The 5,893-nt window shown below is 48.3% G+C and overlaps 1 long non-coding RNA gene across 1 annotated transcript; it reads right to left on the bottom strand.

The window, feature by feature from the left end:
- Window positions 1-745: 745 nt before the first annotated feature.
- Window positions 746-4,947, bottom strand: LOC310762094. Its single transcript, XR_014547852.1, has 3 exons — window positions 4,812-4,947; window positions 3,579-3,698; window positions 746-1,268 (listed from the first exon to the last, which is right to left on the bottom strand). It is a non-coding gene; the product is annotated as an uncharacterized lncRNA (long non-coding RNA).
- Between the last annotated feature and the right edge of the window lie 946 nt (window positions 4,948-5,893).

Below are 5,893 nucleotides of genomic sequence, written 5' to 3'. Positions count from 1 at the left end.
GGCTTAGTCATGCTGGCCACATGACCCAGAAGCTGTACGCCGGCTCCCTCGGCCAATAAAGCGAGATGAGCACCGCAACCCCAGAGTCATCCGCGACTGGACCTAACGGTCAGGGGTCCCTTTACCTTTACCTTTATTCTAGTGTGCTGTTGCACCACATTGAGTTGTACACCTGAATGATATAAAAAGGTACAGGCGTGGTTTTCCTTTTGACCCCAGGATATTTGTGATGGCCTGTTATCCCTCTCCAGGCCTGCCATAGGAGTTATATGTTCATACATATAAACAGCTGCGAAAGAGAGAACCTGACAGTGGTCACAAACAGATCTACTCATGAGGTTGGTTGTAAACAGAGCCCACCCTACCATTAGGCAGAGTGAGGCAACTGTCTCAGGTGGCAGGTGCTCAGAGGCAGCCATAGCAGTCTGTTGCTATTTCCTCTGAGCCCCTAGCATTGTCACATGGCCACTTCTTGACCTCCTCATTTTACCTGCTCTCTCAGGTGTGGTGACAGATGCTCTGCATCACCTCAGAACAGCAGCTCACTTGGTGTTTTTTAGGGGAAGTAGGAGTGAAATTGTTACGGGCAGCAAAATGCCTTGGGCTGGCCCTGGATGCAACTCCCTTTTCAGAGTACATTCAGTTGCCAATGGTGTGACATTCATTGAAATGAACTTATGCAAAAGGGGGGGGGGTCATGCATGAAGCAACACCATATACAGGGGCAGATCTACTATGAAACTAATGAAGCTTAAGCTTCAGGGCCCTTCATCCCAGAGGGGCCCCAGAAGCGACTTTATTCATGTATGTATATAACATTTATTTAATTTCCACCCCCCATAACTTGAAAACTACAAGGCGTAGGAAATATTTATTCACACCAGTGACTTTGACATGCGAGACAATCCAGTACAGCAATTTTAATCAAAATCTGAGCTGTAATACTTAATGTTTAAAAAATAAAATAAAAATGGTGGTGATTTTCTCATGGAACAGCCCCACTGAAGAAGATAACAGTGGTTACCCAGACCTCATTGCTGGTTGCAAAGAAGTCCCAAAAATGTAGGTCCACCACATCCTGCTGGCCGTATATCCTGCTGTTGGCACTAGGAATGTGGGTGCTTGGGCACTGATGAGCATGAGCCAGAACTGAGCTGCAGGCAGCTGTCAGAGATGAGAGGAGCCAGGAGCTGGAATCCAAGAGCCTGGAGATGTGCCAAGGAGTCAAAGGACAAAGCCAGGCCCAGAAGTCAGAGCTGATGACTACACTGAAACACACAATAGTCAGAGAGAAACATTTTTGCTCCAGCAAAATACCAGCCCAAACATGAAAGCCTTTTATAGTCCTGCCTAGGAGGACCCAGTGGTCAGCCTCTGAGTGGATGGCTCCGGTCCAGAGCTTGCAAATACTTCTCAGCCCAGGGAGATGCTCCAACCTGCACTTCTCATGATGCACCACATGGGGGAGCTGAACATAGGAACCAAGGGTTCCCAGCTTCAGCACCTGACAGCATTTAAGCGTACACAAGAAGTAAATGCAGATGTGTTGGCCCAGTGGGAGCCAGTGTGGTGGGAGGGAGCAATTCAAAATCCTTATTAAGGCAATACCTCTGTTAAGGAGAAACACACCATGGCCATTCCCCATTTTTTGAACTATAAAAAAACCCCAACTGTTGCTCAGCTAGCACACTACTTCATAACTTGAAAGTACAGTTTCTGCATTTGGGCTGTGTGCACACTAACGCTTTAAAGCATATTCTTTCCCCCAAAGGATTCTGGGCACTGTAGTTTGTTACGGGTTGCTGGGAATTGTAACTGTGAGGGATAAGCTGCTTCTAGTTTGCACTTCATAGAAACCGTATCTCATACACATTTTTGAATATTTTTCAGTATTTGCAGTAGGGAGAAGGAGATGAAGCACTTTAGTTGTGTACATATCACCGGCTTAAAATGTAGCTCGGTTCTCCCTTTTCTCGATATGGATCAAAACCAATGGGGGAGGGACACACAACACTTCATAATATGTAGCAGGATAGATATGGGCCGCGTGTTTACTGCTTCTCAAACCAGCGGTTGAACACACACTGCATGAACACACTCTCCACTGGATGGAGAGTGAATAGCAGTGTGTACAAAGGTGTGCACATTAGAGACAGCCATTGCAAATGTGCAGGTGACAGCGCATGCGCAGATGATGGCTTTGTTGAATAGGATTGCGGGATGTGGGGTTACAGGTACAGGGAAAGAGATCAGGTAATTGGCATTGGGTGAACACATCCCTGCCCCCTCTCCAGTGTGTGCAGCAGTGTAAAAATGTGTGTTAAGCTACTGATGCATCCATTGCCACAGTTTCTCAAGAAATGGCAGGCTAGCTGTGGAGTGCAGTGGCGTAGCGTGGGGGGTGCAGGGGGGGCCGGCCGCACCGGGCGCAACATCTGGGGGTTAGGGTTAGGGGGCGCAAATCCACGGGTTAGGGGGCACAAATCCACGGGTTAGGGGTGCAAATTACTTGCCTTGTCCCAGGTTCTGACAACCCACGCTACGCCACTGGTGGAGTGTGACTGGTATCATGTGTGCATGGCTTCACAATCCAACAGTGGGAGCACACTGGGTGCGCGTAAACGGGTGTTTGTACACAGCCTCCGCCAAGAAGGAATGAGTTTCCCACCCTCTTTCGCCCTCATCCGTGTCTCCTCCTGCAATTACTTAGCATTATAGTTGTTAACCCTAAAAGAAAGCATTTGGAGAGGCAGGCTGTGTGTACGAGAGAGGCATCGCGCAAAGTTGGAGCTGTATTTCATCGTATCGCATCGCTCTGCATTTTAAAGAGGCGAATTAATCACTAAACTGCTGTTCAGTGCTTTAAACTACCAGCTGTTCAGCGCCCTGAATTACAAGATTTATCCTTCAGGATTGTTTTGTGAATCATTCCTTTCCCAGGCTTCCGCAGAAAACCTTCCGAGCACAGTCAGAAGAACCTTCTGGGGAGCGGAGGAGGGGGATTAGGCAACCTGACATCTGGCTCCTCTTTGGTCTTCCACACATATCAGATGACATGATGACAGCAAATCCCTGGTGGGCCTTACAGCTTAATTACCAGGATCATGGGCTTTTCCTCTCTTACCCACTCTCTTGGAATTTTATTCAAATGTGGGGGGTTGAGAGATCTTGCTAATTCTGTTCTGTCAAGCTTTCTGCAGCCCTGTCGCAACTGTAAGGAAAATGCACTGAGCTCACACAAAGCAGCTGGGAACAATGCACTGTTGCAAACCTCCAAGGCGAGACCAGCGAGGGCAGCATGCCAGAGAGGGAGCAGCCTTTTCTACAGTTCTCACTGAGGCAGAAAACCTATTTGCAGCACCGTGGCCTCTGAGCTGGTTACAACATCCCCTGTGTGCAGCCGATGCTACCTTGCTTGCAAGTGGGCGAGAGACCCAACTCCCTGCATTGGGAATTCCAGTTAGGGGCAATTGTCTGGGCAAGCAAAGTCTATGACCCAGACATTATTGTCAAGGGTGTAGAATTGGAGCAATTCTTCCCAGTGTAAAGATTATTCAGTTGGAAAAGCTCTTACTTACAATTACGCTATAACTTGAAAGAGGGCAGAGTCCATAGAGCGCATGCAGAAGGTGCCAGGATCGATCCCCAGCATCTCTGGTTGAAAGGATCAGGCGCCAAGTGATGGCAGAAATCTCCACCTAAAAAACCAATGAGGCCAAAGCAGACCATACCGAATGACCAATCGTCTGCCCGTGGTCTAAGGCAGCTTCCGATCACATTCCTAAAACATATACTTGTTGACTCATGCAGTTAGCTATGTGCTTAAGGCTCATGACAGACAAGAGGTGAAGCCAGCCTGCATGATCTGCACTGGAAATGTGCATTATTCAGGGAATCACATTAACCTTCTTCAGGGGCTGTAATGCTCTCTCCCCCACCTGAGCAAACATAATGGTCTGCTACCTTTTGGTGCACAACAGCAAGGCCAGGAGGCAGTCCACGTTGTCTGGGCAGCCCAGGCTTGCACCCAGGAAAAGTCACTTCCGTGCCGCTAATGCAGCATAAGCAATGTGGGAGGCAGCAATTATGAGTTAGCAATCTCTGCAGCCACAGCAGGCACTGTGATTCTCCCGTGGTTTGAATTCACCCCCAGAGGTGCACTCCGTTGTCTCTCGAGACAGATGGATGCCAGCATGTAAGTAGTATCCTGTCAGAAAGAGCAAAGGTAAGTGCTCTCCCATCCTTCCATTGCAGCCGCCCTCCATAAGGGGGAAGCCTCCTGTCCTCTTAGAGGATGTAAGATTTAGTACCCTGGAAGATCAGGGTTTAAATTGTGATGGTAGTCTCTGCAAGTGCAGGAGCTTCCCCACTTCAGACGTTGGCCCCCCAACTCATGGAAGACAGTGGAGACAGTGATGAGGAGAGAGATGGGTAGCCAAGAGCTCTCATGCTCTTACTCTCTCTCTTGCTTATTCAATCAACACAGATTTGAGCCTTGGCTTCCTACATCTTGGCCACTAAACCACGGTAGTGGGGACCATTTTTCCAGCCCAAAGGCCACATTTTTCTCTGGACAATATTCTGAGGGCCAGATGGCAGTGACAGGCACCACATGAATTGTCTCAATCTGCCCTCTGGTGTTGAGTTCTTGTTTGTTTGGCATATTTATTCACCCACTCACTCCTGTCCTGGAGCCCAAGACAGCATACATGAGGTACTCAAGGGGTCTCTAATCCAGGAACCTCTTTATTCAGCTCTACCTCTACTGGCCAGACCCCAGACCTGCATAAGCAAGGCGACTATCATCCAACTTCAGACCACTGTCCTTCTCCGCATGGCTACACTTTGGCCCTTATTCCAGGGGTGACTAGCCTGTGGCTCTCCAGATGTTGTCGGCCTCCAACATCCAGCAGCCCCAGCCATCTTGGCTAATAGTAAGGGATGATGGGAGCTGTGATCCAGCAGCTTCAAAGGTTGTTCGCTCCTGCTTCAATTGGTTGTGGTTGAAATGCCAAAGTGCATTCTGTCCTGGGTAAAGTCCTTCTGAAACAGCTCTGATCCAAGTGAAATGGCAACTTTCCATATTGCTGCAGTAAACCAATGGGGATTTCACTAATAAATATAATTCTTTTTATAATAATATATTTTATGTTTGCACATGGATATCTGGTAGTTGGTTCCTGCAGAAAATCATGCAAGTGCCATTTGTTAGTTTACACTGCCTTAGGAATAAAAATGCCTATAATAATAAACAGCAATACTGTAGGGTCAAATGTAAGGTAAAGGGCCCCCTGACCATTAGGTCCAGTTGTGACTGACTCTGGGGTTGTGGCGCTCATCTCGCTTTATTGGCTGAGGGAGCCGGCGTACAGCTTCCAGGTCATGTGGCCAGCATGACTAAGCCGCTTCTGGCGAACCAGAGCAGCGCACGGAAACACCATTTACCTTCCCACCGGAGCGGTACCTATTTATCTACTTGCACTTTGACATGCTTTCAAACTGCTAGGTTGGCAGGGACCGAGCAATGGGAGCTCACCCCATTGCGGGGATTCAAACCGCCAACCTTCTGATTGGCAAGTCCTAGGCTCTGTGGTTTAACCCACAGCACCACCCACGTCCCTAGGGTCAATTGTACAGAGGGTCAAATGTACAGAGGGTTAAAAAAAGATCTGGGGATAGAATGGGGCTTAAAATATTCAGACCTTTGGGCAGCTGTTGAGACATTTTGGCTGGCATTTTCAAGCTTGTATAGGGTTGAAGCCATAGAACCATAGAGCTGGAAGGGATCACAAGGGTAATCTCTAGCCCAACCCCCTGCAATGAAGGAATTGCAACTAAAAAATCTCTGACAGGTGCCTAACCTTCAATGAAGCAGAGCCCACCACCTTCTGAG

The sequence above is a fragment of the Podarcis filfolensis genome (assembly GCF_964270895.1).
Source record: "Podarcis filfolensis genome assembly, chromosome: 4".
Lineage (NCBI taxonomy): Eukaryota > Metazoa > Chordata > Lepidosauria > Squamata > Lacertidae > Podarcis > Podarcis filfolensis.
Note: the sequence above shows the minus strand (reverse complement) of the source record. Positions and strands in the feature narration are given on the sequence as shown.